Source organism: Pleurodeles waltl, chromosome 8 (assembly GCF_031143425.1).
Source record: "Pleurodeles waltl isolate 20211129_DDA chromosome 8, aPleWal1.hap1.20221129, whole genome shotgun sequence".
NCBI lineage: Eukaryota > Metazoa > Chordata > Amphibia > Caudata > Salamandridae > Pleurodeles > Pleurodeles waltl.
Window position 1 is genome coordinate 1,352,753,983 of NC_090447.1, and position 25,811 is coordinate 1,352,779,793.

Genomic DNA, 25,811 nt, shown 5'->3' on the forward strand with positions numbered 1-25,811 from the left:
CATGGTGAAAGCGCTAACTGCAGCTTTTGAAAGGCATAACATTGTGAATGACATTGTTCTTTAAAAATAGCACGTCCTAATGGTTTTGTTAATGCTTTTTCAAAAACTCGTGTTATCCTCTTTCTCTTTTTTGCTTCCTTAAAATAAACTTATCCTTCCCTCCAAAGAAAGTATCTGGCTGCTGTATGCCTTCCGCACTCTTTCTCTATTTAGCGCCTGCAATTTAAGGCCATGCTACAAATAGAACAAAAAGACTACTGCAACTTTGCACTGTTAAACAATAGCGCATGTGTGTTAATTTTTAGGTCTGCCATTAGAGAAGACCTTTTGATTTTATTAAACTAACAGGTGCAATACACTAGATATATGTGCTTTCAGTCGGCCCTCTTCATCCATTTGTCTCTTCCACTGGCATTCACATTTTGATTTCGTCCAGCAGAACACACAGTATGACACAATGGGTCTATCCTTTTCAGACACTAGCTCTCCTGTACTGTGAGTTTAAGATTTTTGCCTGACAATTGTCACCTAAAAAGAAGTATGCCTCAATAACAGGGATTACTCTGCAAATGATTTTGTATTTCCGTTCTTTATTTTTTTTTGTGGCCTCTCTACACAGCTTTAGCTGCCAGTCACAGACACTGCAGAGAGTGAGTTTTGGGTCACCCCCTTGCTTAGGGTTGGATGGCTTTCTGGTATATATATTAGTTGCTAGCTCTTGCCTGGATGGCTTGTCTCCCTATTCATGTGTTTGCCTCACACCTGGGACACTTCTTCTTTACCCTTGATTTTGACTGGATAATGTGAATCATTGTACTTATTGTCTTTTTTTTTTTTTACTTTGATTTCTCATGTCCCCCTCCCTTTCTCTTGCTCACTCTTTACATTGAGCACAACCTTTCCTAGCTTTGCCAACTACACCACACAGTCTCTCTATTCCGTCTCTCCATCTGAGTCTCCAACACCAAGCCCGTCTGCGGCTCAATAACACGCTCTCTCTCATCTCCTCCACTTCACCTAACAACTTCACACTGGCCGACAATATTGGCTTTGCCTGTACCAGGTATTTTTATATTTGTGTCTGCAACGGTAAAGCCAATAGCAGAAACCAACCGTTATGAAAGTGTATTTCCTAAACTTTTCAGATGGTTGCCACCTGGCATGATGCAAGACGGCTTGATGCAACATGGTGGACATCTCCAAAAATATAAAAATGTTATTTTGTATACTTCGAAGAAGGCTGCCATAGCTGCAGCATGGCCTACGTTGATGCCTCGGGCCAACCCTTGGAATCTCCCTCCCTCCCTTGCCTGTGGTGTCTTATCTTACGACCTAGGGCCATTTCACGGAAGTGATGCCAGGTCTCTACAGAGATTTTACTAGGCCTCTTTTTTCAAAACACCTCCTCGACAGCCTTCGCACTAAATGGCTCACCCGTCTTCAGTTGGACATAGAGTTAGAGGACTGGACGGACTTACTAGAGGCTATAGATAGGGGTGGACGGGAAGCATGGTTGAAATTCTGCTTGTTTAAAACCCTGCACAATTGGCACTGGACGTCAGAAAAGCTTCACAGGACGGGACCTCTGCCACATGTGAAATGCTGGCGGTGCGCAGGTACTTGCTGCAAGATTGCGCACCTTCTTTGCGAATGCCCCTCGGTTCAAGCCCTCTGGGTGGAAGTCGGAATCACGCAGAGGTCCGCAATGCTCCTACAGACCTCTTTATCCCCTCCTCTCATTCTCCTCCATGACTTCAGAGGCTCCATAGTTAACCCGACCACAATGCCGCCTTCTACATACAGCTCTTGCGAACGCCAAGATTAGTATTCTACGACACTGGAGATCCCCTACCCCCCGACTCCAGAGGAATGGACAGTGGCAATGATACAGACTGCTGCCCATGAACGGGTCATTTATGCCTTGCAACATCAGGTGACCCTCTTCGCGCAGACCTGGGCATCTTTCCTCTGTGATAATCCTTAGCTTACAGAAGGACTACCACTCTCTGTTCCCCATCAGTCGGAGGAAGTAATGGCTACACTGTTTACCCCCTTCTTGTCTTCCACCTTTTCTTGCTTCCCCTGTCTTATCCCTCCCCTCCTTCTCCTTCAGACCCGCCGACAGACATAGGACTTGCTATTTTTTTCATATCTACCCCACTCCACTTGCCTCTACACATGCTCCTCTACATTACAGGAATTACCTCAGAATGGATTTCCCCTGCCAATCCACCGTCACTCCTCTTTCTTCATTCCGATGCCTCCCCCTTCCCGTCCCTGTAGGCCATCCCCTCATCCACACCTCTGTTTGCTGTCTCCAAGCCCATCTCAACCTCATCACTGTCAAAGACCTCTCTGTATCTGTAGGTTTTTATCTATCCCTGGGACTCTATCTCCGACAAGAATGACCTTTTGTGTTCTTATAACTCTACCCAGGTTGATATTTTATCATGTTTAGGCTTTTGATTATCAACTCCTCTCTTGTATCCCCTACTGTCCTCGCCCTCCCCGCCCTCCTCCTGTCTGCCCTCTTCCCCCGTCCTGCTTCCCTTCGCACTGCCCCAGATCGCTCTTGTTATTTTGTCTCCCTTTGTACCGCCCTGTACTTGCATTGAGATGTATTGCTTTCTCAATAAAGAACTGCTACACACACACAAAAAAAAAAAGGCGGCGGCTGCCATGTTGTCACGCACCGTAGTGTGTAACACAATATAGATGGGTGTCTTGAAAGTACAGGAAATGCATTTCAAAATGGCCGCTGAACAATATTGGCTTTATGAATGCAGGCACAGTTTTAAAAGCGATGAGGAACCAATGTTTGCTTATTTTGTATTCACTCCTGAGTAGTTAAACTGCCTTTTCAAGTTACAATAATTCAAAGCAAATAGTACGTTTCTATGCCCCAATAAGACACATATTTTCCAGCGATGTACATTAAAACTAAAAAGATTATTTACACCTGTTCTAAAGTATACCTGTCTGCTAGGGAACACCAATGCAATTTTCTTAAATTATATGTAGTGGTTATTTGTTTTTGTTTTTTCATTTCAATTATTGATTGCAAGTATACAGCCACCAACCACATTCACACACCAGCAATAAAAATTAAAAAGTGAGTTATTGCACCAGCTTGCCAAGGCCAAATTATTACCTTTGCCAATGCTTATATTGATAGAGCACCTAAATCAGCAGTGTACACCGTTTGTAAGTGCCTTAACTCGTAGGTTAAATTATTTCCCAGTTTAGTGATATTCAATCTGCAGATGCTAAGGAGGAGTCCCTTTTCGGCTGTAGTTCAAAATGAAAAGTGTGCCTTACAATACGAGTATAGCTAGTCCATGACAGTATTCAGGTGAAGCAAAAATAAAAAACTTACAACAAATAAAAGCACACCACAAACAGAGCCATGCACACCACAAACAGAGCCATGCACGTGTCACACAGAGAACTTTTATTACTGATGCAGTAGTAAGGATATTTGGGTTTGTGCAGACTTTCATTCTTTCCCGGTGTGCTGTTCACTATTAGTTTGCCATTTGTTCTTTGGTAGAGTAAGTACATTTTATTAAATATCAGCATCAAGCACAACAAAACTAAAATTTCAGACATGTCCATTACACACCTTTATAGCGAGAGTCCAAAGGCAGCTGTACTTTGAGTCTTTGACATGCTCAAGCCTTGAGGCTATGTGCTCTGAACATCAGAGTATGAACCTTGATCATTATACAAAACCCTATGCATTCTAAACAAGAGGCGTTTGCTAAGTTTGGATAGCTCAAAGGAAAAGAAAACAAACAACAAAGTTCTATTTACCTAAAATAAACGTATGTACACAGTGTGGGAGCTGAACCATGATAATCACCCCAATCCCAATATTCTGAACGCGCCAATCTTTACTAAATCAATTTGGCTCCAAAATCTCAATCTTGCGGTTAGAGGCTACACTTCTCATCAGAAAACTATACACCTTAGTAGAATAAAACAAACCAAATGTGGAATCATTAATAACCGAGTTCTACATCAGAAATAAGGCAGAAAATGTATTAATTATAGAATTATTAATACATGTGGCACAGAGAAAAATGTATGAATTGCCATGAAGGCCGAAAGACAGAAACACAAAGCCATAAAACTTAGCCCCTATTAAACAATTCTAGACAACACCCTAGGAGTCAAACTCATAAAGAGTACTGACAGCATTTCCACAAAAAAATATAAGACAAATGATCATGGTTTGAGGAGAAAAATGAAGTCATCCCAACAGCAGCTGATGTGACAGCATCCATTGAAAACTATAAAAATGGCCCCTGCAATTCCAAAATCCCAAAAATTGTATACACAATTCAGACAAGCCATTAATAGATTCTGCAAATTCAGCATGGTATGATCATGGCTAAGGTCGCATTGGCAAACCAGAAACAACAACGTAATATTTTAAATCTTTAGTATTAACCCATTTCTTAGGGTAAGCATACCTTCCACCTGCTCCCTCAGCAACTGGTCTCCAGAGATGTTCAGCACAAAACGAAACATTTCTTAAACAATGGCTCATAGAATTAGTATGCCTACAATGGTACTTCCAGGGGCAGTCCTGGAATATGATACTTTGGGTACACTATGGAAGCTTCTTTCACAATACACACTTCCTAACGCAGCTGTTCATCTCTAAAGTCATTCACTTGGTGCTCCATGGTGGCGAGAGGAGGATGGTTTGCAGCAGGACAGTAAATGGGAGGTGAGGACGAGTAGGAGCAAGATGAGCAGAGTACCAGAAACTGCATCCATATTAAATGTTTGTCTCACACGAAAATACGACATAACTACTTCACAGTAAAAATCGGTGGTAACCTACAGGCAATATAATTGAATCACAGGGACAACTGGTCTCAATAAAACAAGAACAATAGAGGTTTGTTATTCAATTTTAAGAATTGACACTTACATCACTGAAAAATCTACAAGCTTGTAGTGCCAAGGCGTTACGAAAGTGCACATTTGTAGGTCTTGCTTACAAACAGTTTTTAGCCATCTGTTGTCAAAAGATACACTGTGGACCATACCAAAAACGTAAAGTGGGCTTTGGGCCAGCCCATAGTTTACCACTCACTGGAGGCCCGAGGAGGGCATCTTCCGCAGCCTGTGCTGCACTTGTTTGAGGCAGAGTGCATCACAGCTCTGTTGTGAGTGCACCATCCAAATCACACAAACACCGAAGATAAGCTGGAGGAGTTGAGAGGTCATTATTTTTCTTTTCTGTGTCTCTTGCTGATGCTGGCATTGGTTTTAGAAAAAGGACTTTTTACTAAGTTGCTATTCCAGGGAGTGTTAATGTTAGCCCATTATCGTCACAAAGGCCTCACAGGCACAGGACTGTTTAACCAGAATTTACCTACACAAGAAAAACAGGCAAAAAAGCCAGGAACTATATTTAATTTTGCATCTCATAATTCTGCACTTTAGCACTATGACAGAGGATACCATCATCTATTGTTTTCAGCCAACAGCGTGTTGCATTGAGGGGCGTTTAGTTTTGCTTTTAACAGTTTCATTATGGTATCAAAACCCCAGCATGCAAATTGCCTGGAGGTGTTATCCATAATAAACGAGCCACTTGTCAGCTATCTTTTACAGTTTTACAAAGTTGCCTACTCCATTTAAAAAAACGCTTGTTTCACACATAAAATCAGTAGTAAACTCTCCTCACATATTTTGTGAGGATTCACTCTTTCAATCACATCATACAATACAACAAGCACTGGAAATGTGGATAGTTTTTATCTTATGTGGAGTGAAAAGTTTTATAGCAGCCTTCACAACTATACAAACGTACAACACAGAAAGCAACAGTGCAGCCTTCCCTAACACAAATTACGAAAGAACACCACACAATTCTCTCAAACATACCAGACATATACAACGTAGGTAGCTAATGCACTAAAGAGGAAGACAAAGGCATTAAAGAACTGTTGTATAATTTTTATAAACGGGAAACATACAGGAAGTACAAAACGTCTACAAGAAACAGCCAAACCCCTTATGGATTTACCATACATTCATGTGTGCATATAAGATGAATCCTCACCTACCTTGTATAGTAGTATGCTAAATCAGTGAGTTCCATGTCTTGCACATTTGAGATTACTACTACTGTTCGCTCGTTGTATAGTCTCCTAGTTAATGTGTTCTCTAGTTTGGGTGAGGTTATGTCACTTAGGTCAACATTTATATTCCCCCTTTGTGAAACTGTTTGACTTATATTAAAATCCTAGGTCGGTGAGTGCAAAATGTTGTATAATGGAGTCTCCCTACCGTAAGATTAACAGGCACTTCTCTTTTCCATCAATTTGTTTCGGTGCTTGAGTAGTGCCCCTGTGGGATAATGCGTCTTCCACACGAATATATGTGACACATCAAATAATGTTAAACAATCAGTGCTTCGTAGGGCATGCCCATCAGTCTCAGAAGGGGGACAGGCACAGGAGAAGGCCTCACAACAGGCTATTGGTAAGGTTGTCAGTATACAGCATGTTTCCCAGGCCAAGTCATTGTAATCATAGCCTGCACTATGAAACAGACTATCCACATGCTGCCAAGCCACACTTGCAACTGACTGCTTGAGGCGCCAGGAGTGCATAAGCCTTGAGACCACAAACTATACTACCAACAGCAAAGCATCTGCTGCCTCTCTGCAAGCACCAATAGGGCAGTGATAGTGAGGCGGTGACCACGGGTCCCACTAATTTCCGCAGCCCCATTTGTGTTGCATCCCATCTAGAAAAAACAGTGTTGTGGAGGCTGAAGGGAACAGCTTTTAGCTCAACCTATACATCCTCTAAACTGCAAATGTCAATGAACGCCACTTTCTAGCCAAGGTTATAACCTGTTATATAAAAAAAAAAAGTGTATTTTGGATTGCTGCACTGTAGCGTATTAGATTATATCACTGCTCTGAGCAGCCTTTATTAAACTTAGTGAATCACAACTTTTCTGTTGTGACAATTTTATTAATAACTCAGAAGGCATGTCAGTTGTTCTGTTTCCTGCAATATAAACCTTTTAGTTAGTTTTATAGGTAGAACAACATTATGGTCTATTATACCATACACAAGAGAAGGCGTTCTATTGTGTGCATCCTGAATTATTTCAAGGTGTTCCGACTTGCGATAATGGTAAACAAGTCACAGTGGAGAATAGTAATTGCTAGTGTCAAGCTGTTTGGTCAAGCTTAGAAGATGGGACTGAAATCAGACTTCCTGACTAGACATTGTGCAATTCAGATCCTGGATGGATATCACATTCTTTACCCCTTCTGCCCAGATGACAATTTTATTAATGGTCCAAGAGGCAAGACAGTTGTCTTGTGCCTCCTATACAAGGCCTTTACTGTTGTCATTTGTAGAGCAACATTATAGTCCATCAAACCATATACCAGAGAGTTTTTTACAGTGCAGATCCTGAACTAAATTATTTTAAGTTGCTTTCAAATTTGATGAAAGCTGAAAAGGAATCAGAGGAAAAAAAAAATTGCCTTTAGACACACAGTTTGGTCAAGCTGGGAAGTTAGGGTTGAAACCAGGGTGTGAAGTTCAGGACCCAGCAACTAGTTTTGCCCTGGGTCCAATAAAATCTTATGATTGGCCTATGCATGTTAAGCAAGGGCATTCAAAATATCCTTTTTTTTTTTTTTTTTTAGAAGACAAGGAAACCTCCCTCTTTATACAACAGCTACCAATTGGGGAGAAATAATGCAAGCATCCCTCCTTCAGAGGTCAGGTATACCTAGGGTAGCATTGGCACAACCAGATACAAATCAGGCAACAGCATTGCAAACTTCAGTTCTTCACAGAATAGGGGCAGCATGGCAATAGCCAAGCACAATCTTCCATTGCCTCAGAACAGATCTAGCATAGCAGAGTTGGATACCCTTTCATCACGCACAGAACATGAGTGGTTAAGGCATGAGTGACAGGTGGTTTACAGAAAGATATCTGGAACAGGTGCTTAACTCACTTAAAGGAATGTATAAGTGGGTTAGTGAGTGGATGTGTTGTCTTTGACACTATTCTCACTTAGGTGATATTCCACATCAACACTATGAAAATCCTGTTGCTCTCACTCGGAGACCTGTTTTTATTGATTCTTTGTTTTTCCAAATATTTAGAAACATCAGTAACATAGCAGGTCATTGTTATTTGGAATAGCCTGATCACAGCGTATCTATGCTCTAGACAGGCACACAGAAGTCAACTTCTTCTAAAAGGTTTTGAACACGCACGCATCAGACTGTCTGTGTTCAATCCCGGCCTCTGTGCTGCTCATGTTCAAAATGTTGAGGGCCACCAGTGTCACTGGATCGCTTTCACATCACTCTATTTTGCTTTCTTCTTATTCAATGTCTTTGTTCCTCCCTTGGAGCTTTGCTGATTAATCATACCTTTAATTTGATTACTTGGATCTTTCTACTGCTTACATTTAGCCAACTACTGTTTTCTTTTCATTTTAGCACGTCATGTTAGTGCAAGTGTTATCTCTCTCTCTCTCTCTTTCATGTGATGCCCCCTCTCAAAGCACAACTCCACACTTTCTGCATTGCTCCCACTCCAAAGTTTGCCTGTTGCTTCCCCATCCTCTCCTAATCTTTTTTTTGTTTTGTGTGTTTTTTTATCTGATGAAGCCGCAAGCATCTTGTTGTTCTTCGTGTTCCTTTTGTGTCCATGTGACTCAACGTTACTGCTCAGGGACTTTTTAACCACTGCACTGTTACTCCACGACCACTCCTCTGCTGCTTTTCTACCCCTAACGTGCCCGTCTGTGTCACGTTTACTTTCTTTAAACTTCTTTCCATTTTAAGAAGACCTGTTAGCTATAATCTGCTCCTGGGTAGCTCCTTTATCAGAAAGTGCATACGCAGGCATTGCTGTCACACACATTTGGCCAATTTCTTTTACTGGTCCAAGACTAGCATCCGCCAACTTGGAATGTTAAATGGTGAAATAAAAAAAATAAAAAAAAAAATCAGCTGCGTCATTATGCATAAGCATCCTTGTACCTTCTGTTTCTGATGCGGAAAGGCATCAGCAAAAATTATTTTTCCCCTTTTTTGCAATACTGAACAGCATTGGGGAAAGCCTGGCAAAAGCCACTAGGTCTACTTTAGAAGTCAAAAGGCAAGACCTACTGGCTTGCAAATGTTTGTTGCCACAAAAAGTATGTTAATCTTACTTGAATGTTGCATGGTGAATATGGGTTTCGATTCCAGGGGGAGATTTTCACAGATAATGAAATGCCTACCCTGGGATATTTGTGAAGCAGTATTTATAAACTCTACATATTGTTTGGCTCTAACAGACAGTATATGTATATCCCTTGGTTTCCATACCTTGTCGGTCTATAGTGATGGATGACGTTTGTGGGTGGAGTAAATGCCCACTCATTAGACACAACTACCTAGCACACAGAGTAATAGCAGCCAACATGTGGGAAGGCTATTCCCCCGTTATCCACCCCTTCTCCGGTGTCCAAATCTGACCACCCTGATTAATCCAGGCAAATGTGCTTCAACCTGTTTAGAAAGTGGTGCTTACCTTAATCTCCCTGTGAGTCTGTCAACCTTTCATTCTTACGATGGGCTGGGAGAATTGGTCTGTTGTAACTAGACTTAGCTCATTGTGGCTTTGAAGATCACTCTTGCTTCACAACGCCACACAAAGCTAAACCCGCCTTTAGTAGAACTTTTATGCAAAGCTTTGTACCATGTTGGCAGCTCTACATGGACTGCGTCTGCTACATCTTTGTTCTTTTGATGTTCCCAGAACTAGAAACAATACTCCATATGAGAAAGGTCAATAGCAACACCACACTAGAGGCATGTTGTCCTTTATTCTTCTGCTTAACACTCTCCTTATGGTTCCTGTAGGAAATCTGCTTTTACTGCAAGGTCACCTCGGATTTTTTGTCTAACTGGAGCCTATATTTTTGCTAGTTTCAGAAATCTGTGAATTATACCCCTGCTAACCAGTAGTAAAGTGACAGTGCTCCCCAATAAAACATAGTTGATTTGTCATATTCCTAATTGGCATAGGTAACTTGCCTATAGGTCCCTAGGATATGCACAAACTGCACCCAGGGTCTGAAAGTTACAGTAGCAGGCCAAAACATGTCTTGAGGCCTACCCTGTGTAGCGTGACAGTAGTAGTAGTGTTAAAGATGCAATTCGGCCTATCAAGATAAACACTCTTGGCAGATCAAAACCTCCCTTTTAAATTTTAATAAGGCATCCCTGTGTAGGCTTTGTAGCCCATAAGCACGATGCATGGTATTTAAAGGTTCACATGTAAAAATGTAATGTTAGCATGTCCTTACAGTAACTAGAACCCCAAAGCTATTTGTCACAGAGACAGCCCTAGCTGTATGATTTAGAAAACCAACACACAGACTAAAATCCTGAAACTAGTTAGAAAATTATTTGAACAACTATTTTGCTTAGTATTAAAAATGCAATTCATGGTGAAGTCAGATATTTGAATACATATTAAGAAAAAGTAACTTTTAGAAAATTATTTTTGCCTGCCTGAAGTTCCTGGGGCTAATTTGCATTTCCTCTCTAACTTCTCCCAGTCAATGATTACCATTTGAATATGTATGAAATTCCTGCAAGGAGGTACAAAATAGGTCACTGGAATTGACAAGTCAACTTTAGTTTGCAGGTATGACTTCTTTGAGCTCAGTCTGAGGGTGGGGACTGTGGGTATCCTTTCTGACATGACAGTATCAAATCCTGGTTGGGTGTCAAATCCCGCTTGACAGGTCTATGTTTTACATATAACACTAGAGGTGCACTTGAAAGGAAGGAAAAAGAATGCCAAGGCAACTCTTGTGTATAGATTGACTGGTTGCTGGACAATCCTGCTTTTGTCCTACTAGACTTCTGTCACTAGGATGTTGTGGTTACAGTGGCTGCCTTAAACTGGATTATTTAGTGTTAGATGTGGGAGGACACTAGGATTAACAAAGTGCAGTCACAGAAACACCCCAACCCACAGAGCCCAAGTTTACTGTGGCATAAGGTTTTTGACCCACTAGTTCCTGCCAGGCTTAAACATGGCATCTCCAGGCACCCACTTTGTAATACTCTCTCGACCTGTGAAGAAGACTGGACCTACTGTCTGTGACCCGAGAAGGGGTCTGAAGGACTGAACCAGCTCTCTCTGGTACCCAGGACAAAGAAGTGGACTCCATGGGCCATATGGCTGACCTCCTGGTCAAACTTCAGGGACACAACCAGCTACAAGAGGCCTTTCCTACAACTGCCCAGCTGAAGAGTGGAAACTGGACCCTTCTGTTGGCCTCTGCCTGACACTCTATAAATCTCCTGTGGCGTCTTTGGGATGCTTTAGACGTGTACTTCTGTGTTGGATTGAGACTTTAAGGACTGAGGTCCTCATTACGACTGCCGCGTTCCTCGGACCGTTGCGGTGGAGGTCTCACGGCCACGGGCCCGGCGGTGCAGACCACCGTATCAGGAGCATGGCGATGTGGTCGATGGCAAACAGCCACAACGCCGCCAGGCCCGCCAGTGCGGGTGGGGGCCTCCTCTGGGCCGGCAGCATCCCACACACCGCCGGCTGTATTAGAGGGTGCTTACCGCCCCCCCCCACAAATACTCTGGCAATGACACTCCCGGTGACAGGAATAATTATTCCTGTCACCCCTACACGCACCCCCACACCTCCACACACCCATACAGACACACACACATGCACACCCCCACACGCATGCACGACAGGCACACATCTCCACCCCCATTACAGTCGACACATCTACCGGTCAGGGTCATGCTGTAGCCCACGTCAAGGAGGTTTTCGGGGGGGGGGGAAAAGGAAGATGTTGGCGGTGATGGCTACCGCATACCTGACCGTCACTGCCCGCGATGATCGTCATGAGCCCCAGACCTCCATTGTTAGTAACGCGTTCCCATTGGATGGTGCACGACGGTTCGAACCGCCAACGGTTCAGCGCCATGCAGGGACTGCCGGGCACAAGAGTGGCTTCTACTATGGCGGGTGGAGTTGTTCGGCCTGGCGGTGCAAATTTTGGGCTGTTTTACAGTGGTTACACGCCATATATCGTAATACGGCGGTCATTGTACCACCAACACCGGCAGTCTGGTGGAGAGTTTTTGCACGGCGGGCCGGCACAAAAACCGCCGAACTCGTAATGAAGGCCTAAGTGCCTGATTGAGATATTGGCAGATGGGTTACTCTGTCACAACTATGATGAATATCCCATTTGCCGAAATCTAAGTCCCATTATATTTAATGGAATTTAGATTTTGGCAGACGGGATATCCATCACTGTTGTGACAGAGTAACCCATCTGGCAATATCTAAATCAGGCCCTAAACCAAAAAGTAAAATCTTTGACTAGGACGAACCTAGTTAGAGTAGCTGGCCAGTGCTGCATCCTGGTCAACCTCAACTTGCACCTAGGTCTCGGACTAACGCAATCAGTGACTATCATTGATGCTTTGTGCTTTTTGGTGCTCTTTCTAATTAAAATAGATGAAAAATCATATCTCTGATTACCATTGTTGGATTGTTGCTATTTTGGTGGCATTCTGTTAATTAAATTGTACTCTAGTTTAGTACTGCAAAAAATACTTTACATATTACACTTAGGCAAGCCTGTCTGTTCTGTGCCATAGCTACCAGAGGGTTGAGCTCAGGTTATTTAAGTGACTTTGAGAGTTCACCCTGACAATGGTTGTTATTATTCCTTAGGTTGTGAAGTCAACCACCCTAATTATAAAATTATTTTCTTATAGCTTCCAACTAGACATGGGCTCTAGAAACTGTCTTATCCTACTCTTGTGTTGTTGTCACCAATGCACCAGCAAGCAATAAATCTTGAGGATTATTGTTAAAGAAAATATATGACTTTCTGGTTCACTGATTGAACCTTAGTTGCAAACTCTCAGACTACTAAATAGTAGTAGTAAAAATGTATTGTTTAGTTACTTAGAACCATAACAATGTGGAAAGCATTATAAAATACATTCACAGACTTGATAATTCAACGTTTGCAGCCTTGTTGGTACAAACATACTCCTGTTACTTATTTATATGTTCCTTCTTAATACATATAAAAACACAATGTGATGAGTTAATCAAGCTGTCCATAACCCATAGAAATTCATTTGTTTCTTTAAAACATTGCTCATTCTAATTAGGCATATAACCGTCTCTTAATACCATTAGATACCTAATATCAAACACTTAAGCTAAATGATTTCATCTTATAATTTCACACAATCTTACCAATGCCCCACCACTTCCTTAATATACTATAATAAGTTGTGTCACTTCATTTTGTACTACAAACAGCACCAACACAGTTAACAGTCCTTCTAATTGAGACGGGTGTTCCTGCACTCTTCCAGTACCCTGAGATGTTACTAAAATACAAATGTCTAAAAAAGATGAGTGCATAAGATTTAAATACTTAAACAATGAACAGAGATCCTATTCAGAGCTTTACCTTCTTCATCAGAAGTTTCCAAAATGTTACCAATAACTAAGGCTATGGCCCACCTAAACATATGGCAATTGCACTCTAACATTTCCAAATCCCTAGCATACAAAACACAGGAGCCAGCCAGTAGGCTCCCAGTCACAATCAAACAATGCCCAGAGATGTTGGTAAAATGCAAACATCTGAAAAGTGCGGAGTGCAAAAAAAAGTTTAATACTTAGACGAGGTGCGGCGGTCCTATTCAAAACGTTGCCTGTTTCCTTCAAGAATTCCAGAAATCTTATGGATAACTGGGGATAAACCCCACTTAAATATGTAATGTTTGCACTTTGGCACTTCCTAATCCCTGGCATTTGGAGCACAGGAGCCAAGCAAAAGGCTCTCAATCGCCTCAATTCCTTACAGACGCGCAATGTCTGCAGTAATGATTCTAATTTATACTTGCATAATCTACAGTGCAAATCTTCCGAGCCCTTCAAGGACTTTAAGGGTATAATCCCGTACCTCAGTCTGATTAGATCTTTTTTTCCAACCCAGTTTCACGGGGCTAGATAGATAAAGCGCCCTCCCAGAAGACTGATAAAAAGTGCTACATAAATCGGCGTGAGCCTTTGTGGCCAGCTCCAGCCTATATTCCTCTGTGGGTCTCAACACTGAGCTTTTTATTACCAACTTAGCTTGTTGCTTTAGAGGATGATTTAGGCTAATAATTTCATTGACTCCTGCAGCAGAAATAGATTTGTTGGCATATTCCATCCATACCAACTTGCTATTCTGCATGCTTGATCAGATCAAACTTCTCAACGAGCCAGGAGGAGCTGCCTTAAGGTTTATGTAATATTTTAAAAATGTAGTTTCCTCCATGATTGTTTGCTTACTTAAATTGAATTCTAATCGGATTTGTGAGGTCCGGGATGCATCTGGGAGCTGCAATAATCACGTTTAGCATTGGCACTGTGCCTTATCTAACCAGAGGCCAAGCCTACCATTAAATCACCTTGCCTCATGGAGGGAGCAGGTAGCTCATGCCTGCTCCCTGCTGTGTAAATGGAATACCCCGGTTATAAATCTTTTCCCACAACCTTACACTGTCCATTTTTTCAAAGGCGGATGTATAACTCGATAAGGGCAGCTTACAAAGCTGGAGCTTATATTTGATTTTCTGCCTCGATCAATGTGGAGAGAATCACCAAATTATCCTCCGTACTGCTCCCCTGTCTAAACCCTGTCTATGAATGCTGGATGAGTGCGTTGGTAGTAGCCCATTTTTAAAGTTCAGCATTAAGTATTTTTCCATAACATTTCCTGTCTATACCAAGAAGGGCTATTTTTTCAAAAATTAGCTGGATGATCATGGGAGCTCTTTTTATGAATTGTAGATAATATTGAACCTGTCCAACTACCTGGAACATCATTTGCAATATGTGAAGGGTCTTATTTTAAAATGAAAATTCAGAATAGTTTGGTCATTGAAGGACTACTTCTATATAGACCGCCGGGCCTCCAGAATGCTTTTTTGGCGGCTTGGCCTTCCTTGCTGGAACCACTTCTTCTAGCTAAGAATGCTCTGGTATTAGGTGACTTCAACCTACACTTAGATGATTTATCCGACCCTGCCTTGGTGGACTTTACCAGCTATATGCAGAGCTTGGACTGGCATTTGGGAGATATTGCTCCCTCGCATACAGCTGGCCACATGTTGGATGCCATCTTTACAAGATCGGGAATGATCTCCAGAAATAGTAATAGGGAGGTAGACTGGTCAGACCACTTTTTATTATCTTTTAAGTTATCTTGGCTGCCCCTTGCACCTAAATTGCTCCTAGTACCGCACAAAAAAAAGACCATGGCACAAAATCAACAAGTCCAATTTTCCTCAGGCCCTGAAAACTGGCTGGGACCAGGCGAAGTTAGTAGGAGGCTCACACCTTGAGATTTTTGACCAGGGTTTGAAAAGGGCCATTGATGGGTTGGCTCCTCTATCTATGACAACTTCTAAAGCCAGATGTGTTCAGTCGGCACCCTGGTATTCGGAAGAGTTGAAAGACTTACAAAGAACTTATCACAGGCAGGAGCTTTCCGCTATTAAATAAAACCCATGAAGAAAGAGGAAAACTCAGTGAAGTCCTTGGGAAGTATAAAATGGCCATTAAGTTAGCAAAATCCTCACACTTTTCTAAAGTAATTAGAGGGGCTTTGAACTCCTCTAAAGAACTGTTTAATACGACAAGACTCTTGCCGTTAGGAAATTCTCCTAAATACTGTCAATCAGTGGCAGATTTTTTTAATAATAAAATTGCCAACCTGCTGATGGATTTCAGTCCCCCCTCCTTAACTTAGAGGATGAACCCCTTTCATGTTATGCATAGCCAGTGAATTTGCTGAATTGCTTTCGATCCCCTTCTGCCAAAAAAATACTTGATTTTCTCATGGCAGTGAAATCAGGCTCACCTACGGATCTCGGTCCGCCTCGTATTTTAAAATTAGCCCCTTTGTTGGTGGCCGATGCTTTGGAGCCAGTGTTTGCAGAAATTCTTCAGGAAGGGAATTTCCCGGCGGTCTGGAAACAGGCCACAGTGATTCCTCTCACTAAAAAAACGGGAAAGGATGCTGCGGACTTTTCAAATCTTTGCCCGATCTCGCTACTGCCGTGCCTGGGCAAAATGTTAGAAAAACATCTAAATTGTGAGTTATCTGCCTTTCTTCAAGAGAATGGCAAACTGGACCGCTCACAGCACGGAAACAGCACTAATCTCTACTTCCGATATTATTAGCTGAAGAGGCGATTTGGGAGAGGGTACGATTCTGGTCCTGTTGGACTTGTCAGCAGCTTTTGACACTATTTCTCCTACCATCCTGCTTAATCGTTTGTCCCAGGTCGGAGTGAGAGGGAAGGCCTGGAAGTTACTCTGCTCCTTCCTCACGGAGAGAACGATCACGGTGGCTTGTGGAAACCATCGAGCCTCCCCTTTTCATCTGCCGTGTAGAGTTCCGCAGGGGTCCTCCCTCAGCCCAACGCTTTTTAATGTATACATGGCACCCCTGGTTCGTTCTTTTGGCTTGCAGATTGCCTCCTACGCAGATGACACACAGGTGATTGTGCCAGTTTTGCGTAATTGGGAGGACACAAAGGAGAAATTCCAATGTGGCAGGACAGCAATTAACAGTTGGATGGCCAGCAATTGGTTAAAACTTAACGGGGACAAGACGGTGATTATGTGTTTTGGGCGCTATAGTTCCCCTTGGGATAATAGTTGGTGGCCTCTAGCTTGTGGGAGTTGTCCGTCTCCCGTGCCCTTCGCTAAAAACCTAGGCATTATTTTTGATGACACCCTCTCTTTTAAGCTACAGATTAATCATATAGTCAAGATCTGTTTTTGGATATTAATTTTTTTTAACATCTTTTAGAGGACGATTTAAGGCGGCCGGTTGTGCTGGCGTTAGTCACCTCAAGACTTGACTACTGCAACGTGCTGCTGCTCAATGCGAATAAATCATCCTTAGACAAATTACAGTCTACTCAGAATACGGCAGCACGCCTAACTTTGAATCTCCCTCACTCTATATCTGCTAGCAGTTGTTTGACATCCTTCCATTGGTTACTGATTAAGAAGAGGATTATTTTTAAAACACTCTGTCTTACTCACAAAGCTTTACAGTCGGAGGGTTGTGACTATTTGAAGTCCACTCTGCAATTTTATCAACCAACGAGACATCTGAGATCCTCCTTCAAATATATGATCAAGGTGCCTCGCTGTAACAAGGCTAGGTGGGGAGACCGTGCTTTTACGGTGGAAGCGGCTAGGCTCTGGAATGCCTTGCCTCTTACGCTTCGTCAAATGAGAACTCATTTTTCCTTCAGGAAAAGCCTTAAAACCTGGCTTTTTGTAAATTAGGTAGTCTTGTGGGTGGCTTGTGCTCTTTCCCTCTGTCCTCGGTTTGTTCAGCGCTTCGATGCTTTTGCCGGAATGCGCTTTATAAATGAACCAATACAATAAGAGATTGATTGCATAATAGACATAAAAGGTGTATCCATACTTTCTGAGCAACTTTGGATAACTTGGCTGGCAGCCCGTTAGGACCAGGGGCACCTGAAGGACGTAAGGAGGATATCGCTAATAGGAAAACATTATTTTTAATCAATTCACAGTCCTTCTTCCCCCATACATCAAGGTGTGACCCTGATCCTGGCAACCAAAGCTCCTCCCGCTGACTAGCCAGGCGTGGGCGATAGAGATTTGAAACATATTGCATCCAGTTGCCGGCTGTTAGACCTGACATGCCTTAGGGTGGTCACCCCTAACTTTTTGCCTGCCTCCCTCCACTTTTTGGACCCTGTTTTGCTGGCTTTTTAGACTCTGCGCACTTTACCACTGCTAACCAGTGCTAAAGTGTAAATGCTCTCTCCCTTTTCAAATATGGTAACTTTGGATCATACCTGATTGGACTATTTAATTTACTTATAAGTCCCTAGTAATGTGCACTATATGTGCCTAGGGCCTGTAGATTAAATGCTACTAGTAGGCCTGCAGCACTGGTTGTGCCATCCACTTAAGTAGCCCCCTTAACCTTGTCTCAGGCTTGTCATTGCAAGGCCTGTGTGTGCAGTTTCACTGCCACTTCGACTTGGCATTTAAAAGTACTTGCCAAGCCTAGAACTCCCCTTTTTCTACATATAAGTCACCCCTAATGTGTGCTCTAGGTAACCCCTAGAGCAGGGTGCTGTGTGGGTAAAAGGCAGGACATGTACCTGTGTAGTTATATGTCCTGGTAGTGTAAAACTCCTAAATTCGTTTTTACACTACTGTGAGGCCTGCTCCCTTCATAGGCTAACATTGGGGCTGCCCTCATACATTGTTGAAGTGGCAGCTGCTGATCTGAAAGGAGCAGGAAGGTCCTATTTAGTATGGCCAGAATGGTAATACAAAATCCTGCTGACTGGTGAAGTCGGATTTAAGATTACTATTCAAGAAATGCCACTTTTAGAAAGTGAGCATTTCTTTGCACTTAAATCTTTCTGTGCCTTACAATCCATGTCTAGCTGGGCTTGGTTGACAGCTCCTTGTGCATTCACTCAGACACACCCCAAACACAGGGTACTCAGCCTCACTTGCATACATCTGCATTTTGAATGGGTCTTCCTGGGCTGGGAGGGTGGAGGGCCTGCTCTCACACAAAGGACTGCCACACCCCCTACTGGGACCCTGGCAGACAGGATTGAACTGAAAGGGGACCTGGTGCACTTCTTAGCCACTCTTTGAAGTCTCCCCCACTTCAAAGGCACATTTGGGTATAAAACAGGGCCTCTGCCCTACCTCATCAGACACTTGCTGGAGAAGAAACCTGAACCAGAAACTACATCCTGCCAAGAAGAACTGCCTGGCTGCTCAAAGGACTCACCTGTCTGCTTTCTACTAAGGACTGCTGCCTTGCTGTTGGCCTGCTGCCTTGCTGAACTCTTGTCTGGCTGTGAAAGTGCTCTCCAAGGGCTTGGATAGAGCTTGCCTCCTGTTCCCTGAAGTCTCAGGACCAAAAAGACTTCTCTTTTTCATTTGGACGCTCCGTGCGCCGAAATTTTCGACGCACAGCTTGTTCCGCGGTGAGAAAAACGCCGCACACCGACGCTGATCGACGCGACGCCTTCGGGACGACCGGAACTTTGACGCACGGCCTCGCAAGGACAACGCCGCCCGACCTCCAGAGGAGAAATCGACGCGACGCCTGCCGTGAGAGCGAAACCTCGACGCGCAGCCCCGCAGAACGACGCGCAGCTGGAAAACAAGCAGGAGAATCCACGCACAGACCCGGGACATCTGGTAATCCCTGCGATCCACAGAAAGAGACTGTCCGCGCGCCGGAAACGACGCACGACTTCCCCGCGTGAAAAATAACGACGCAAGTCCGTGTGTGCTGGGGAGAAATCGACGCACACACCATTTTTCCCCGTATCTCTTCTTCTGCGGCCCTCTGAGGAGATTTTCCACTCCAAACCAGGTACTTTGTGCTTGAAAGAGACTTTGTTTGCTTTTTAAAGACTTAAGACACTTGATATCACTTTTCAGTGATATCTCTACAAATCCACATTGCAACTTTATTCGTTTTGACCTACAATTATCCTGATAAATATTATATATTTTTCTAAACACTGTGTGGTGTATTTTTGTGGTGCTATATGGTGGTATTGTATGACTTATTGCACAAATACTTTACACATTGCCTTCTAAGTTAAGCCTGACTGCTCGTGCCAAGCTACCAGAGGGTGGGCACAAGCTAATTTTGGATTGTGTGTGACTTACCCTGACTAGAGTGAGGGTTCTTGCTTGGACAGAGGGTAACCTGACTGCCAACCAAAAACCCCATTTCTAACACCGGCTGATATAGAAAGCTGAACTTTCGGACCGGCCCCACTAGACCTTTGCTGCACTAGTCTCCAAAATTTACTAGAGTTCTTTTGCTTTAATGACTCATGTAAATCCACCCAAAGTTGTTTCTCTCTCTGCTGTGTCAGGGCCCATACCTTTCCTTTATAGGTATTTCTTATTTGACGTATATCCTCCATGAGAGCACTTAAATTGCTGAAAATCCGACTCTTTCTCAGGCGGTTGTTCAACTGTCACTTGAGCATTCTAAGTTCAGGACATAAGTGCTTAAGCGAAGGGGCCTTGCATGGGCCTGATAAAATTGTGGGGGAGGCAAGGTGATTCAGGAGGGCAGAAGTCAGAAAGTGCCATTGTGAAGGGGATGCTACCAAGTTCACCTGAGAGGCTGTGAGAAATCTCTCCAGCAATTCCATCTTTTCAGCCGATGAGTCAGAACTCCATTTAACTCTGCGCAGCACGTTCACCCTCTCTTGAGATTCAACTGCCTTAATCAAAGGCCATCTTAGCATGCTCCATGAAATAGAACATACCAGCATGGCATGATCACTGAACAAATCTGGAAACACCTCAAAATCACTCACTTGGTTAAAATGCTGGACTGACACCCAAACGTAATATATTAAAGATGAATTTCTTTGTGACCTGAATGTGCAAATGGGAAGAATATCCAGAATACGTCTACTGTTCGGCACCCTCATACCAAGTTGGTTGAGCAGTGTGACAAATCTCTTACCGGCAGCATCATTTTTGATTGAGCTGGGATTAATCTCTGGAATTGAGCAAATAATATAGTCCCCTTGAGCCCAAATCGATGGCGGGACTGTCTCAAGGAGAAACATATTAAAATCGCCAGCCAGTAACCACATGGCCTCCAAGTATAACTCTCCTAGAGATCTTATAGTATTTGCCACTTCAGTTAGAGCCATTTTTTTCTTTGGTTGTTTTGGGTTAATGTACATTGACCCTATTATGATCTGCAACTGGCCACTCAAATTATGGTTTACGGTAGATACTAGTTTGATTATAATGTGAGTTCCCAGACCACTGAACAAAACGATCCCAATTGCAGCTAAGGATTTGTGAATTAAGAAGGAGAACCCACCTGAAGGATGGCCGCCTTTTATAGATGGCTCAGCCGAACAGAGAAATATTCAAGATGGTCCAGCCATATCGTTGGACCAGTCTGCCTACTTTTCTGTAGGCAGATAATTTCCTTCTTAGCTAGGGTATTAGGTATGTCATCATTGGCCAGAAGAGAACTTAATCCCGGTACATTCCTGGAGCAAAACTGCAACGTCGGTAGTCAAGTGGCCACTGGATTTGAGGGGTCCATATTCAGCTGGCAGTCAACTGCTATTCAGCGTGATTTACTTATCATCCAACATTTCCTTTAATTACTTGTAAGATCTTTTAAAACCCTTTATTGCTCAACCCCTGACCTTCTGTCTTTGGACCTTTTGAACTATGGAGGATGGACTAAATGTATATTCTTAAATGCTCTCCGTTTTCCACCACCTGCAGTGCATCAACAATACTTCAGAGCTCAATGTCATTTCAAATGTGGAACCCTTAAATCCCATTTTTTGGTATTTCATTGCTAAATGTGTAGAAAATATCTGCCCTAGATCACCTTGGTGGCAGTGCACTCATTACTACTGTCCCTGTTGAGCAAACTCTACTTACCAGAACCCTGTGTGTGATGGTGTGCGTGAATAGTTTGATTGCCTTTGGACTATCACTGAGGTACACAGCTGTAACACAGATTGTGGTAGCAGTCAGAGGACCACTAAACTTTGACAAGTGCATTTCAATCTTTATAAGCAGTAGGATGCCGATTAGTTTCCAATTGGGTAATCGTTCATTTATACAGTTAGTACAGGTCATTTTTCATTGAAGGAATCTCCTGACATCATTACGCTTCACTTTCATTACATTTCTTCAGAGGATATCCTTGTTAGGTGGTGCTCACTTAAATACTGCAAAACAATTTAAATGGTAAAACAGAAAAATGCTGGTCAGAGGATGAAGAAATGTCTCAGTGGGTCAAGGGGACAAAGTGAGGTCTTCAGGTAAACACTTGCGGTGGACTGCATATAGCGGTTCGTTTCACTCACGGTTTTCACTTTTGGAATAAGTGAGTTTTTGGAGATCAAAGTGATCCACTGAAATGAAGCAACAGGAAGTATCCAATGAGAGCTTCATAAGGCTGGCTCCGTCAACACCCCATGAACACACTACATGCAGGTAAACATGCAGGAAAGAATTGTCTAAAAGGGAGTTGGGAAGTAGGTTTTCAAATTTAACAAGGTTTGCTTGGGCTGGATGGAATCTCCTGCTTCACTAGAGTTTTTCTGAAACCTACCAATATAAATGTACTGGCATGCATATAAGGAAAATGTCTTCAGCCTCAGAGAAACAAAGACAAAACCAATGCACAAAATGATACTGTTTTTCATTTTTCAATTGTGTATTTGTTTCTGTTAATAAAAAGAGAACTTTTACGAATCTAACTAATTTTAGATCCACACATCTAAAGGAATACTGTATACACCCAAACTCTGGTAACACATATGCTTGGTGATGCCAATGCTGCTTTGCAGTATGTATTTTTGTCTGATGATACTTGTATCTCTGTAGTTTGATGGCCAAATAATATCACAAGTGTCACAATGCAAAAAAGTAACAGGCCTGAGTAAACTAGCCACATCTAAAATAAGGAAAGAAGAATGTGCCATGTAGTATATTGAGGGACTCTTCACTATGATCAAGTGTTACATGCACTCGAGGCTCACACAAGATCTTGGCAGACACTGTATTTCATCCAATCTATTTGCCACTACATTCTGGTGTCTGGACTTCTGAAACCATAATGGCTTAATTAAAACTGTAAGAGAACAACCTGGGCAAAGAATGGAGGGGGGCGGGGATGGGGTGTGTGCATATGCACCAATGAATATCGGCAAAACCTGACATATAAGAATATCAAAAACAGAATATCAAAAGGCAAGTCCATTTAGGGAAGTGTAGATGTACTAATCCTAACTCCACATCTATGTACCTTGAAGATATATCTGTACCAAGTAGGTAGATGTAAATGGAGTCAAGTATAGAAAATCTACATTTATTTACCTTTCAATATTTTTTTTCGATGTTGTTTCCTGAATATTGAGTACCCTCAATATTCTGCCTTTGATATTTAGTATGCACACCATAAGGGGTTTTTGAAAGAAGGCTGTGCTCTGTCTCAGAGTGCTATGCCTACTATTACTGGATAGATCTGGAACGGTTGCCATCTTTCTGCAAGTTTTGTGTGTGAAAAACATTTGCACCGATTCTGCCTTCTGCACACCATCACATTATTATCAGTCACATCTGCACAGGAGTGTACAAAAAGACTCCATACTCAATGCCCATTCAAATACTAGTCTCTTTGCTGAGACCACACACAGCTATTAGTGTTGTACTGTTAAAAGTGTATCAAACATAGTGTAATCCTACTGGATTAATGTTCCCACAGAAAGGTTCTGGTACTGTTCCATTAAAAATTCATAATCGCTACTGAATGGCCCTGGCAATATAAAAAGCATGGCTTCCTCTGCAACAAAGGCTGCAAAAAAATTATTTGCATGCTTTGTATTTTGCAAAGCTCACACAGTTGAAAAGAGGTTTCGCAAAGTTGTGCGCTGAAGAACTTAGTACCACTCTGCTCTCCATGCTTACAAAAGTAAAATGGGGTTTAGACCCAATTTTTATTCTACCCCAAGACCTTGCTGTAGAGACAGTCATCAGATGTTCCGCCTTATTGCTTGACATACAACATATCTTTATAGTCAACACTTCAAAGTGTTTCATTATAAAGACACAGAACTACTGGATTTATCAATGCTATTTGTTCAATGGCCCTTAGCATCCAAAGTATTTAATTAATACATTAATTCAAATCAAATTGGTGATTTAAAAAAAAAAAAAAAATACAAAATAGTGCCCACTGGAAAAAACATGACGACATAAGAAAACATTGTGGGGGGGGCAGACGTTTTGTTTACTACACCTGTCAACTTTGGAACAGACTGCCTGTACACCTTAAATGTCAATCTAATATGGCAAGCTTCCAGAAAAACACTGAAATCCTAGAAGTTCTCTTTATCTCTCTAGTTTTACTTTTCCCGAGTGGTGGCATTAAGGTCAGGACTTTCGGTGAATACTAGTGCTAAGACGGCTAACAGCTTTTGTGCACTCTAGAAATTTTAAAATCACATGTGCATGTCTTAACAACCTTGGCTAAATATTTGGTTACCTTTGAGTGGTATAAATTATTTGCCAAACAAAACAAGCATTCGCAAAGCCAATTAGTCCTGTCTCTGAAAGGCGTTAGCCGGCTTTTTCGCTTTGCCAATGCTTATTGCCAAAGCTGGACAGCATTGGCAAAAAGATAATGAAAATGGCAGGCCCCAGCATGGTGAAGATTATTCATACAGGCATTACTAGGCTTGCGCATGAGTTTGTCATGACACTGCAAAAGCAATTTTTGTGACAGGCCCCAGTGTGATGATGTATGCATGCACATGCATCAACATCTATGCATACTTATCTGTCATATTGTGGGGCAGCCATTTTTAGGTCGAGCATTCTAGACCTCTTGTATATACTTAAGTATATACTTCTATGTGGGCTCGCTGCTTTATCACTGGTTTGTTTCACTGTCCTTAAGAAATCCTTGCTTGCTAATGGTCAATCCTTGCTCTTTGTCCCACCTTTTCCACAGTTGTACACTCCCCTGGAGCATGGCCCCAGTACTTGTACTCTTCCACTTGTGCCAGTGTAGCATGTGCTTGGGGACTACTTTTTCTGAGGCTAATAGCATTTGACCAGAGCGCTGGATGTTTCCGGTGGCTCCAGTCTGTTTTTGTTAACAGGGCTCTAAATCATGTTCTTCTCTGGTTACATGTGCTGTGCATTTAAAAACCAATGTCAAATGTTAGAGGCTGTTTTATGAGGGCGCCGATTTCTGCCTCCCCGGTGCAAAGACAATCAATTTTCTTACGCACTGCCAATGCGTAGAGAAAATCGCTACTGTTACAATATTGAAAGTAAATTCCCCCAATTCAAAATGCCCGCCGCACGTCATGCGTGATGACGTCATTGACGTCATGACGAGGCCGTCTCTTTTCCTTCGCCGTTGCTTGTTGTTTAACTATAGTGCTCTTTGTGCATTCTCCAATCCTGATATCAGTCCTGAATAAAGTAACATCAATCCTTTATTTTAACATATTTTTGTTGTTGTGGGACTAGCTTTGCGGTCACTGCGGTGCGATTCTTTTGCATGGACTGAAGTGGGAACTGGACTGGGAAGTGTCTACAGTTGTGCCTGATGGATGATACTGACAGTTAAATAGCGCCTGCTGCCCGCGACGAAGCACTGTAGTGCTCTGCAGATGGGCTCTGAAATACTTAGGTAGGCCTTGCATTGTGTTGAACTTCTTTAGTTGCATTGATATTTACACCCCATAAACTGTGCTCCCCTGCAGCCCTCCTGCTTCCTTCAGGGCTGCTTCGCATACACACCACGGCACCACTGCCACAGCAGGCTGTATTTTCCTTTCCTAGCCCACTAGCTTCTTTCTGCAGAGGGAGATCTCCTGCCACGGATTGCGATGTCACTGTGCTAGGATGATCTACAGCATGCCAAGTGCTGAGCACACAGCGTTCCCCTACAGGGATCCAGGACACTTCATTCAGCCGCAGAGGTTCTCCTCCTGTTCTGCAGCTGCTATTGTATTCAGATTAACTCCACGCTTGCCTTGCCTCTTTAAAAACACTTGTTTCTGTGTATTTTGTAATGCAGTATAATCGAAATCCACACGTACATGGCATGCCCATCAGAGGTATTTGACAAATACC

At 42.6% G+C, this 25,811-nt stretch overlaps 1 protein-coding gene across 2 annotated transcripts in view; it reads right to left on the minus strand.

Annotated features, from left to right (window-relative positions):
- The window catches only part of DYNC2H1 (dynein cytoplasmic 2 heavy chain 1), a 1,541,159-nt gene that overhangs the window by 1,504,334 nt on the left and 11,014 nt on the right, over positions 1 to 25,811 (minus strand). The window lies entirely within an intron of this gene.